At 33.8% G+C, this 13828-nt stretch overlaps 1 non-coding gene across 1 annotated transcript; it reads right to left on the minus strand.

The window, feature by feature from the left end:
- Positions 1-650: 650 nt before the first annotated feature.
- Positions 651-757, minus strand: LOC139879066 (small nucleolar RNA R71). Its single transcript, XR_011769919.1, has one exon. It is a non-coding gene; the product is annotated as a small nucleolar RNA R71 (small nucleolar RNA).
- Positions 758-13828: the final 13071 nt, after the last annotated feature.

The following is a 13828-nucleotide window of genomic DNA, read 5'->3' on the forward strand; positions in this document are numbered from 1 at the left end:
AGATCAAGACATTTAGCAAATATTACCACCGTTGATTTTTCTTTATAATCGTCATCCAGTCGACCAAGTACTCCAGTTCAAATTTCCGATAATCCATTTTTTGAACCCGACCTCACAATTGAGAATCCGGAGAATATTCAGGAACGATTCGTAGATCCTGAACCACTAAACTTTCCTCCGGAACCACCAATCATTCAAACAGAGATTGTTGAGGAACGAACCATTAAATCAGAATCCTCTAGTGATTTCAATTCAACAAATTCAATTATGGAGAATCTGGAACCTTTAAGTATGGAAGACCGAATGAGAGCTAAACGCACTGGCCAAGGTCACGCAATTACTCATCCAGACATTAATGCGCCAGATTATGAAATCAAAGGACAAATTCTACACATGGTGACTAATCAATGCCAATTTAGTGGTGCGCCGAAGGAAGATCCAAATGAACATTTACGTACCTTTAATAGGATATGCACACTATTTAAAATCCAAGAAGTTGAGGATGAACAGATATATCTCATGTTATTTCCCTGGACTTTAAAGGGAGAAGCCAAATATTGGTTGGAATCGTTACCTGAAGGGCGATTGATACATGGGATGTTTTAGTTGACAAATTTCTTAAACAATTCTTTCCTGCATCTAAAGCCGTAAGACTTCAAGCAGAAATTGTTACGTTTACACAGAAACCAAATGAAACACTATATGAGGCATGGACAAGATTTGGAAAGTTATTAAGAGGATGTCCGCAACATGGTTTAGACACCTGTCAAATAGTACAAATATTCTACCAAGGATGCGACATCACTACAAGAAATGACATAGATATAGCAGCTGGTGGTTCTATTATGAAAAAAACCGAAACTGATGCTTACAAAATTATTGATAACACTGCTTCCCACTCACATGAGTGGCACCAAGAAAAAGATATCGTTAGATCATCTAAAGCAGCTAGAGCCGATTCTAGCCATGACTTAGATTCCATTTCCGCAAAGATAGATGCTGTGGAGAGACGAATGGAAAAGATGACTAAAGATATTCACTCAATACGAATTAGTTGTGAGCAGTGTGGAGGACCACATTTGACAAAAGATTGTCTCAGTAGTGAATTAACAATGGAACAAAGAGAGAATATTTCATACATAAACCAAAGGCCTGGAAATAATTATCAGAATAATTATCAACCGCCAAGACCGATTTACAATCAAAACCAGAATTATAACCGAAATATTCCATACAACAACCAACAAGGTCCTAGCAATCAACAAGTATCCAATAATAATTACAATTAGCAAAGACCTAATTTTCAAAACAAACCACCACAACAAACCGATGATAAAAAGCCGAATTTAGAAGATATGATGACGAAATGCTCAAGCATTTAGAAATCAACAAGCTTCTATTCAAAATCTGGAACAAGAAGTAAGTAACCTAGCAAGGATAATAGGTGAAAGAAAACCGGGAAGTCTACCTAGTGATACAAATGCTAACCCCCAGAATGAAACAGCTAAAGCTATTACCACAAGAAGTGGTACAACACTTAAACCACCTGAAATACCTGTAACTTCTGATGAAGCTATTCCTACTCCACAAGAACCACAACCTGATCAAGATAAGGAAAAAGAACCGGTAGTTGAAAAGGTTAATGAAGATAACACAGTTAAGGCTAAACCTTATGTTAAACCATACCAACCACCACTTCCTTACCCGAGTAAAATGAAGAAAGAGAAACTTGAAGCCGAGCAATCCAAATTCTTGGATATGTTTAAACAGATAAATGTAAATCTTCCTTTCATTGATATGATTTCAGGAATGCCTAGATATGCTAAATTCTTGAAAGATCTAATCTCAAATAGAAAGAAAATGGAAGAACTCTCGGCTGTTACTATGAATGCTAATTGTTCAGCAGTGCTGTTGAATAAGATACCAGAAAAATTATCTGATCCAGGAAGTTTCACAATTCCATATTTTCTGGGTAGTCTTAGTTCAATAGAAGCATTGGCAGACTTAGGTGCTAGTATAAATCTAATGCCGTATTCACTATACGCTAAACTAGACCTTGGAGAATTGAAACCAACCAGAATAAGCATACAACTAGCCGATAGATCAATAAAATATCCTAGAGGGATAATGGAGAACATGCTAGTTAAAGTTGGTAATTTAGTATTTCCAGTAGATTTTGTTGTTTTGGACATGGAAGAAGATTCTCAAGTTCCTCTCATATTAGGAAGACCATTCTTAAACACGGCTAAAGCAATGATAGACGTGTTCGGTAAGAAATTGACCCTAAGTATAGAGGATGAGAGTGTTACCTTTTCAGTTGATAGAGCAATGCAACAACCACAATCTGTAGATGATACATGTTATTATATTCAAACTATAGATGCACATGCAGAATTATTAGAAGAATTTCCAGAATTACAAGGAACAGGAGAATGTTCTTTAGGAGAAGGTAATGAACCAATTGATGAAGCTCAAATGTTAGCTACACTTATAGCTAATGGATATGAACCAACAACAGAAGAAATTCAAATGCTAAAAGAAGAAGACAGATATCGATATAAATCATCGATAGAAGAACCACCGAAATTAGAGTTAAAACCACTTCCAAACCATTTGGAATACGCTTATTTACATGGTGAATCAGAATTACCTGTAATAATATCGTCTTCTCTTACTGAAAATGAGAAATCACAACTCATTTCTGTGTTGAAAGCTCATAAACCAGCCATTGCATGGAAGATTCATGATATTAAAGGAATAAGTCCTTCGTATTGCACACATAAAATCCTTATGGAAGAAGGTCATAAAACGTATGTGCAACGCCAACGAAGACTAAATCCTAATATGCAAGATGTAGTTAAGAAAGAGATTATTAAACTGCTAGATGCAGGTCTAATTTATCCAATCTCTGATAGTCCATGGATAAGCCCAGTTCAATGTGTGCCTAAGAAGGGTGGCATGACTGTCATTACAAATGAAAAAATGAGGTTATTCCTACTAGGACTGTAACAGGATGGCGTGTGTGTATTGATTATAGAAAATTAAATGACGCCACCAGAAAAGATCACTTTCCCTTACCTTTCATTGATCAAATGTTAGAAAGATTAGCCGGAAATAGTTACTATTGTTTTCTAGATGGATTTTCCGGATATTTTCAAATTCCAATAGCACCCGAGGTACTTTTGAAATTCAAATTCCACGTGCCCTTATGGTACTTTTGCTTACAAACGCATGCCATTTGGACTTTGTAACGCCCCTGCAACCTTTCAAAGGTGTATGATGGCGATTTTTCATGACATGATAGAAGAATGCATGGAAGTTTTCATGGATGACTTTTCAGTCTTCGGTGATATATTTGAATCATGTCTAGTTAATCTTGAACGAATGCTTATTAGATGCGAACAATCAAATCTAGTACTTAATTGGGAGAAATGCCATTTCATGGTTAAAGAAGGCATCGTTCTTGGTCATAAAATTTCAAAAGAAGGAATTTAAGTGGATAGAGCTAAAGTAGATGTAATTGCTAAACTTCCACATCCCACCAATGTTAGAGGAGTTAGGAGTTTTCTAGGGCATGCCGGTTTTTACCGACGTTTCATAAAAGATTTTTCTAAAATTGCCACTCCTATGAATAAACTCCTAGAAAAAGATGCTCCATTCATCTTTTCAGATGAGTGTATCAAATCTTTTAATATTCTTAAAGAGAAACTCACTAATGCGCCGATCATGATAACACCAAATTGGAATCTACCATTTGAATTAATGTGCGATGCAAGTGATTTTGCAATGGGAGCCGTTTTAGGACAAAGGATTGAAAAACGATTTCAACCTATATATTATGCTAGTAAGACGTTACAAGGAGCACAAACGAACTATACAACTACTGAAAAAGAACTCCTTGCTATTGTCTTTGCTTTTGACAAATTTCGATCATATCTCGTTCTAGCAAAAACGGTGGTCTATACCGACCATTCTGCTCTTAGATACCTATTTCAAAACAAGATGCTAAACCAAGATTAATCCGTTGGATCTTACTCTTACAAGAGTTTGATATTAAAATCCGAGATAAAAGAGGAGCAGAAAATCTCGCTGCTGATCATCTTTCTCGTCTTGAAAATCCCGAATTAGAAGTTCTAAATGAATCGGCCATACAAGACAACTTTCCTGATGAATATCTATTGAAGATAGATTATAAAGAAATTCCATGGTTTGCAGACTATGCAAACTACTTAGTTTGTGGATTCCTTGAAAAAGGATTATCGTACAAAAAACGAAAGAAATTCTTCAGTGATATAAAACACTATTTTTGGGAAGATCCACATCTGTTTAAAAGTTGTCCCGATGGAATAATACGCCGATGTGTATTTGGAGATGAAGCTAGTAAAATATTAAACCATTGTCACACAGGACCAACAGGAGGGCATTATGGGCCTCAACTAACAGCAAGAAAAGTTTATGATGCTGGATTCTATTGGCCTACAATTTACAAAGACGCACACCTTCTTTGCAAATCCTGTGATGCTTGTCAAAGGGCCGGAAAAATAAGTCAACGTGATGAAATGCCACAAAATGTCATCCAAGTATGTGAAGTATTTGACATTTGGGGTATTGACTTTATGTGTCAATTTCCAAAATCTCATAATAATCTATATATACTCGTAGCCATTGATTATGTATCTAAATGGGCGGAAGCACAAGCTCTCCCAACTAACGATGCACGAGTTGTAGTCAACTTTTTAAAACGTCTTTTTGCAAGGTTTGGAACACCGAAAGCTTTAATAAGTGATCGGGGAACTCATTTCTGTAATAATCAACTTGAGAAAGTTCTTAAAAGATATGGAGTAACTCATAAAATCTCCACCGCATATCATCCACAAACAAGTGGACAAGTTGAAAATACCAACCGAGCTTTAAAACGTATTCTAGAGAAAACTGTAGGATCAAATTCGAAGGAATGGTCCATTAAATTGGAGGATGCACTCTGGGCTTTTAGAACAGCCTACAAAACTCCAATTGGAACCACACCTTTTAGACTTATTTATGGAAAAGCATGTCATCTTCCAGTAGAAATTGAACACAAAGCATTTTGGGCTTTGAAGACATGTAATCTTGATTTACATGAAGCTGGACGTCTACGATTAAGTCAACTAAACGAATTAGAAGAATTAAGACATGAAGCATACGAAAATTTGTTAATCTATAAAGAAAGAACGAAGAAATGGCATGATAAAAGAATCAGAAGTTCAAAAGAATTTAAAGAAGGAGACAGATTTCTTCTTTTCAATTCACGATTCAAGCTATTTCCTGGAAAATTGAAATCAAGATGGTCTGGACCATTCATAGTCAAAAGAGTTTTCCCATACGGAACGATAGAATTAATAAATTCAAATGGGATTGAATTTAAAGTTAATGGTCACAGAGTTAAACATTACATACATGGTCCGATGGAAGTTGACAATGAAGTTAATCATAATTTCACCACCCAAGAAAACCTTCAAAATGAAAACATAAATATGTTATCAACAACATATGAAAAATCAAAACTGGAATATAGGGAGGATTCAAATTTGAGTGATGAAGAAGAATTCCTATACAAACCTCCCATTCCAAGAAACGAAGAAAAATGTAAACAAGAAATTCAAATAGAAATGAAAGAATCAAGGAAAGAACACCCGAAAAAAGTTTACAAACCAACTCGACTTACTAAAGCAGGAGACCCGGGTGAATTTATCATTTCTTGCTTACTTAATGATGGTGCTGTATATAATGGACTCGCAGATTTAGGAGCAAGTGCAAATATTATGCCTCTTTCCTTATACAAAAGATTAGGCATGGGTAAATTAAAACTAATCAAAATAGGTGTTCAATCATTTGACCAAACCATTAAACACCCGGTTGGAATAGCAAATAATTTACTTGTTAACGTGGGAAGTTTGACCTTTGTTGCAAACTTCATAGTGATTAATATGGAGGAAAACCTTGATATTCCTCTAATTCTAGGTCGCCCATTTTTAGCAACCACCGAGGCATTCATTGATGTAAGAGAAGGTAGAATGACACTTAGGGATGGTGATACATCGATCACCTTTGTGAACCGAAAGTTTAGATCTCCACAAACCAAAACTGTTAGACCAATAAAAACGCATAAGTGTGGGGAAGATGAAGAAACACTTAATGATGATCCAATCACAAAGAATGCCGTGATGATACGAAATTAGATGAACCCATTTTTAACAGTTCAACGAAGAAACTTTATAAACGGATTCACGATGCTAAGATTAAAGGAAATTTTAAGTTATATAACCGATTAATATCCAATTTATCGTCAAAAGAAAAGGCAATGTTAGTTGAATTTGTGAAAGTTACGGAGGAAATCAACAAATGGATTGAAGAATAAGTCAAAGATATACAAGTTGTTGAAGATTCAATTGAAAATAATGTTAATCACAATTTCAACTAAGTATAGGGGGTTTATGTATTTCTGTTAGAGTTAGATTGTCTGTTTTCGTGTAGTTCTCGAAAATAGAACCCGAATGGTCTTTCCCTAGCAGACCCTAAAGAACTAGTCTTCTCCCCCCATTCTGAATTTTTATTTTTTTAGGTTTTTACAAAATGAAGACTGCCTGTGAACTAAACCATGGTCTAATGCTATACGCTTTGATCACTAAACGTAATAATGACACACTACCGAGTGAAATAGTATCAGTAATCAGAGAAAGAATGGACGAAGTTAGAAAAGAATCCAGATGCGAAGATAATAAGTTACAATTTGGTAAAGGAAAATCAAAATCCGCAGCAAAAAGAAGAGCACGACACCTAGAAAGATGTCACAAATGCGGAAAATGGTCACATGGAGGTAAATGTTCAAATAATCAAACCTATTCAAATACCGAATTTGTTACTTTATGCAGAGACGGACCGTTCATATGTTTAGAAGAAAAGACACTGAATGCTCGAGGTTACGCCTATGTAGCTAAGGAAAACTAATTAAACCGACTATCTTATGAATGGGATAGATCATATAACTAAGAATACTATCTCACAGGTAAGTCTGTACAGTCTTTATTTTTATTTTTATTTTTAACCTTTTGATAATAAACGCTAATTTGTTCGCTATAAAGTATTAAATTGGTATTGAATAAAATTAGGTTTGGCGACCGACATTATTGATATCATTCAAAAATTTATTACATCACTGCGAAATTTAACGTTTATTCTTAAGGTATAAATATCTTTAATCAATCAACCCAAAATATTTCAAAAATTCGTCATGAGTTAAATTAGGTCTTGGAACCGAAATTGCTTTACCGAAAAGAGGGGCGCATATTTTTTGATAATATTTGATTGATTAAAGTGGGATAAAAAGCCAAAAAGATTTTTAATTTTATTTTTACCATGTTTTTAAAATTAATATATAAATCTTAAATTAATATTGTAAACTTTGTAAAATCAATATTTTTAAAATTGTAAATATTTGAAAAATTAAATTAAGTTTGGTGTGAATTTATAATATGAATTTTTAAATTAAGTTTGGTGTGAATTTTTAATTTTTAAAATATGAATTTTTAATTTTATGCATTTTAAATTTTAAGTTTGGTGTGAATTTTTAATATTAATTTTGAATTTTATAATTGTGTGAATTTAAAAACAAAAAAATTTACTTTTTCTCATTAAGTTAAAAATATGATTTTTAAAATTCGTCGTAAGTTGAAGACTAGGTCGTTGAACCGAAATTGCTTTACCCGAGGGAGGGACGAGAACTTTTATTATCATTATTTTTAATCTTATTGAATTAAAGTATGGCAAAAACATTTAAAAAACCCAAAAATCTTAACTTTTAAAACAATCGCTACAAAAAGACAAATTTTAAAATTTTGTCGAAGGACGGACTAGGACATCGATCCGAAATGACCTCGTCCTAAATAACAAGGGAAACAAAATTTTAAAATTAATTACTTAATTGTTTTAATTAGTATAAGATATAAAAAAAAAAAAAAAACTCCGCGACTCGCGGAGTTTGAAGCTTTAAACCCCGCGACTCGCGGAGGGACCGAAATACAGAAAAAAATAAAACGCTAAGAACTGATCAAACCACACACCACAAAAACACATACAGCTAAAAAAAAAAACTGCGAACACAAACCCGAAAATACACGAGAAAACACCCCCAAAAACACATTTTTTAACCGTTAATCATCAAATCTTTTACTAAAATCATGTTGAGAAGGATGCTATCAAGGAATTACTCAAGAAAAACGGTAAATTTCTACACCTAAACACCATTTAATCCGAAATTAGTGTTCTTGAGCAATTTTTTTCCCCAATTTGATTTTGATGCTTTTTAGTGTAATTATGCTTAAATTGTTTATGTATTATGCTTGTATAACCTAGATTGATGCTATTTAACATGATTAGAAGTCTTAAACTTCAAATTTTGAGTAATCTAGGGTTTGTGTTCTTGAGCAAATTTGGGACTTTTTGATATAAACAGGTTATGGCCGATTTTTGTCATGAATTGTTATTAAATTAAGTAGTGTAACATGTCTAGATAGTTAAATGATCCAAACTTTGAGCCTAAACATGATTTTGAGAATTAAAGTGGACTTTTTCAAGTCTAAAATTCATGAACTTGATTTTTGAGAGATAATGCCATTTGAAAATTGTTTAATTGCTAGTAATGATTATTTTGACATGTTATTTGAGTTGAATGCTTATGAACTTGGCGAACATTTTCGTATATGCTTATTTGAAAAAGTGTAGATTTGATAAAAATGTGAAAATGAGCTTAAGTTTGATATAAATTGATCATGTCATTGTAATTATTTTGATTGATGATTTTGCTGACACTAATGCATATTTGGATGCACAAAAATTGTGTTTGATGTGTTTTGCAGACTGAAAGGGGTGAATCTTCATCCCAAGCTCGCAATGCTCCTGCTGAGAATGCGGAACAACAGGAGGTGGATAACTACTACAAGCAAGATATACCTCATCCAGTCATGACATTTTCTGATATGCACTTGGAAGATTTGCACCCGAACCTGAGATTTGACAGACTTTGGATAGATTATCCAAAATACCAAAGGGGTTTGCATACTCTTCATTTTAAGGTTGTTGAGGTACCTAGGGTCATAGAATGGGGACCATTAGAAGCAGTAGATTTGGCCGGGCCAATTAGGGAATTACTTGCACAGAGGTATGGTAATTCTACTTTTAATGACTGGGTACGTTTATTCACCATGCGTAGACCTGTATATAAAGTATGGTGTGAAGAATTGTTGTGTAGTATAGAATTAAACGATTGGGTAGCTAGTTTAACCGATCGATCTTTTATTAGATTTTTGTTAGGAGGTTCGATGCGCCACATGTCTTTACAAGACATGGCTCAGGCTTTACGTATATATACGCCTGAGGAGTTAGCATCTGCCGATTGTAGAGGCTTGATACTAAATGGTAGAAAGATAGATGAAAATTTTGATACGCACGGTGTATGGAGTCAAATGACAAGCCATCACCGATTCAAAGGGGGAAATTACTCTTATTTGGATATAGATAGAGCTGAATTAAGAGTGATTCATAGGTTTTTAGCTAATTCGATTACACAAAGAGGTAAGAACAAGGAAAAGGTAAATGAACAGGATTTGTTTTACCATATGTGTATTCGAGACCCACAAAGCGCTGTAAGTATACCTTATTGTGTGGGTTATTATTTATCAGCTATGGTTAGGGGGATGAGACCGCATAGCATAATAGGAGGTGGTATTTTTATTACTTTGATTGCTGAATATCTCGGTGTGGATATAACTCGGGGGGGACTATTAGTCGAAGAACCAGAACCCCGCGATACTATAGGTTTAAATGTATACCATGGTGCGAAAGTTTTGAAGAGGCGAAATAATGCCGCAGTAGAATACCATGGTAGACATCCACAGGTTGAGAGAAACCAACAGCAAGGTAATGTAGGAGGGGGAAATGAAATGCAAGAAATGCAAAGGTTTATAGCTTCACAGGAGTACGAAAATGCTAGACAAAGAGCATTTGAAGATTGGCAAGTTCATCAAAACCAAATCATAGCTCATTGCCAACATATAGGTAGAAATTATATTCCTACTCCGAAACCCATATTCCCTCCCTGGTCTATAGAGATGCAACCACCATATCCTACGTATAACCCAGCCGAAGCATTTTATAGCACCTATGGTTATGCATGGAACCCCTATTGGTATCAGTATCATCCCTAGTCTACTTAGTTTTATTTATTTTGTAATTTGTAATGTTGATACGTTTAATACTTATGTTAATATTGTAATAGTTTTTATAATTTTCTAACTTTTATTCTTAGATTTTAATAATTTTTGAATGTGGGGTAATATACCAAACTTCAAAAATATGTATATATGTTTGCAGTTTATCTTATGTACACAACAGGGTAAAACAACGCATTTTCAAAGACTGGCATTAAGTTCAGCAAAAGCAACTAATTTTGACGACAAGATGCAAAATATATGTGAAATAACAACAAGATGGAATGAACAAATGATTTGCACCATTTATCATTCAGCAAACAAACGCCAATATATTTGGAAACTTTGGTAAAAATTTAATCATTTTCACACAAATCACCCTCAATAATTTAAATTGTTACTGATTTCTTGTAAATGAGGGCATTGCAAGATCTTAAGTGTGGGAAGGGGTTAAATTCTTTCAGATTTTAAAATTTTTACTTTATACACTTGGTTACCATTAAAAATACTAGTAAAGCAGTAGTTGTATTAGAATCTAGTGCTCTCTGATAATAAAGAACAGCCCTACTCTTATATACTGACTACCCAATTCTAGTAAAATTTTTAAAAAATTTTCAATTAAATGAACTCAAAATCATGTTTATACATATTTATGAACGATAAAACTAGGTTTTAACACCGAAATTATTGTTACCTCAGAAAGGACATAAATTGAGAAACAAACCAAAATGTTATAATTCATTTAAAATGGAATAGAGGACGATAAAAAGGAAAATAAAAGCCAAGTGTGGGAAAATTTCCCAAGTTATCTTAAACATATGTCACATATATCTGTAACAAATAACTGAAAATACTTTTGCTTTGGACTAAACTAAACTGTTTTACCCGATGAAAGAAAAGAAGAGATGGATCTACACGATGAATCAATTCCATCATTAAAAGGAAGTAAAGTCTTCCGAAAAAGACACGCGCTTCTTGATTTAAGTCAGGAAGTTGTCGTCCAGACCAGCTGTAGGTTGACGAAAAATCCAGAAAAGTCATCACTAAAATCAGCAGGAAATCCACGGACCTCAGCATTAAACAGGGTCGCCAAGTGGTCAGATTTATCCTAACCATGAGAAGGATTTATCTCGTACAATGGGGGGCACCATGCAAATTAGCTTGATAAGACTAATGAATCAGATCCCCAGAAAGGATAATCTCCTTAAAAGATCAAAAATCAGCTTTTAAGCCTGATATTACTCAATCCTTGAGATTGACCTTAAAGATTGAGAATTACAAACTCATGGAATTCAATGATATCTAAACTCGAGCTTAAACGAGAAAATATTTTGATCAAAATTACAAACCGATTTGTTTTCTGAAAACCCTATTTTCAATGCGTTCATTACCATTGAACGTAAAATCCTAGGAATTCACCTGGAATTCATTAGGTCACCTGAACTAAATCGGGTGTCAACCGTAAGAATGGTGGTTGCATAGTGGTCAAAGACAGGACCTTGTGCCAGACCGAAAAATTATAAGGGTGAGCTTTACTATTGCTCCTACCAAGGATAGTAATTGCGTCCGACACGTTATAGACCATAATTAAAAGCATGTCAGGGGACATTGCCTTAACAGTTGCTTGTTCAACGCTTTCCTTTACAATCGGACGGTAGTTTACCGAAAGGTAATATACGGGATAAGTAAACTGGACGTGTTGCTTTCCAAATACAAGGTTAGCAAGTGGGTGACACAAAACCATAAGTTTTGAGCTAAAATTTTCAAATCTGAAACCCACTAAAGCCACAAAAATATTTTGCAAACACCGATAAAGGGTTATTCCGAAAAACTTATCTAGGGTAAAAACTAGATTTAAATTTCAAAAGATTAAATGTTTTCATAAAGATCCAATTTCCTTAATGGATCTAAATTTTTATAGTCATGTGGGACTGTAAACCATATCGTTACTACCATTGTTTATACCGCCGTATAGAAATCACTGATGTACAAAGTGTGAAGAATAAAGAAGTGATTCTAGTATTTCAAGACGATATTGCTTGATAACAAGCAAAGCTTAAGTGTGGGAATATTTGATAATGCTAAAAACGAACATATATTTCATAGCATTATTCCTCAAGAAAGACAAGCTTTTAGTTGCAATTGATCTATTTACAAGTGATATTCGTTTAAATAATAAAAGGTGAAGACAAAAGACAGATTCTACGAATTGAAGATGCAAACAACCAAAAAGCTCAAAAGTACAAAAGACAATCAAAGAGGTTCCAATTATTGATAAGAAACGTCTCGAAATTACAAGAGTACAAGATTCAAAACGCAAAGTACAAGATATTAAATTGTACACAAGGACGTTCGAAAATTCGGAACCGGGACATGAGTCAACTCTCAACGCTCGACGCAACGGACTAAAAATTACAAGTCAACTATGCACATAAATATAATATAATATTTAAATAATTCTTATAATTATTTAATATATTATATTTATTTATAAAACCGTCGGTAAACAAAGAGCCAAACTTGTGTGAGCTGTAAAAGCAAACTCCGCGACTCGCGGAGTTTGAAGGCCAAAAGGGCCGCGAGTCGCGGAGGCCCAGAGTTTGAAACTCCCTATAAAGCCAACCGAATTCTGATCATTTTTCACCATCCTTTTTCTTCTTCTCTCATAATACGTAAATATTTATATTTATATTTTAATTTTAATTTTAATTTTAATTATAATTCTAATAATAAGGGTATGTTAGCGAATATCGTAAGGGTGTAAGTCGAAATTCTGTCCGTGTAACGCTACGCTATTTTTAATTATTGTAAGTTATGTTCAACCTTTTTAATTTAATGTCTCGTAGCTAAGTTATTATTATGCTTATTTAATCCGAAGTAATCATGATGTTGGGCTAATTACTAAAATTGGGTAATTGGGCTTTGTACCATAATTGGGGTTTGGATAAAAGAACGACACTTGTGGAAATTAGACTATGGGTTATTAATGGGTTTTATATTAATTAAACAATACCTTGTTAATTTAATATACAAACTTATAATTCGACGTATTTATATATAACCACATACGCTTGACTGGGTACGGTGGGCGGGATATCTATAAATACCAATAATTATTCATTTTACCGGACACGGAACTGGATTAATAGTTAATAGACTTGTTGAAATAGGGGTGAATTACATTCAAGGGTAATTGGTGTAATTGTTAACAAAGTTAGTAAAACCTTGGTTTACACGCAGTCGATAACCTGGTGTATTCATTAAACAAAGTATTAAAACCTTGTTACAATTCGAATCCCCAATTAGTTGGAATATTTGACTTCGGGAATAAGAATAATTTGACGAAGGCTTTCGCTCTTTATATTTATGACTGATGGACTATTATGGACAAATCCGTATGGACATATTAAATAATCCAGGACAAAGGACAATTAACCCATGGGCATAAAATTAAAATCAACACGTCAAACATCATGATTACGGAAGTTTAAATAAGCATAATTCTTTTATTTCATATTTAATTTCCTTTATTTTATATTTAATTGCACTTCTAATTATCGCATTTTTATTGTTATTTTATTTAA

The sequence above is a fragment of the Rutidosis leptorrhynchoides genome, chromosome 11, assembly GCF_046630445.1.
Source record: "Rutidosis leptorrhynchoides isolate AG116_Rl617_1_P2 chromosome 11, CSIRO_AGI_Rlap_v1, whole genome shotgun sequence".
Lineage (NCBI taxonomy): Eukaryota > Viridiplantae > Streptophyta > Magnoliopsida > Asterales > Asteraceae > Rutidosis > Rutidosis leptorrhynchoides.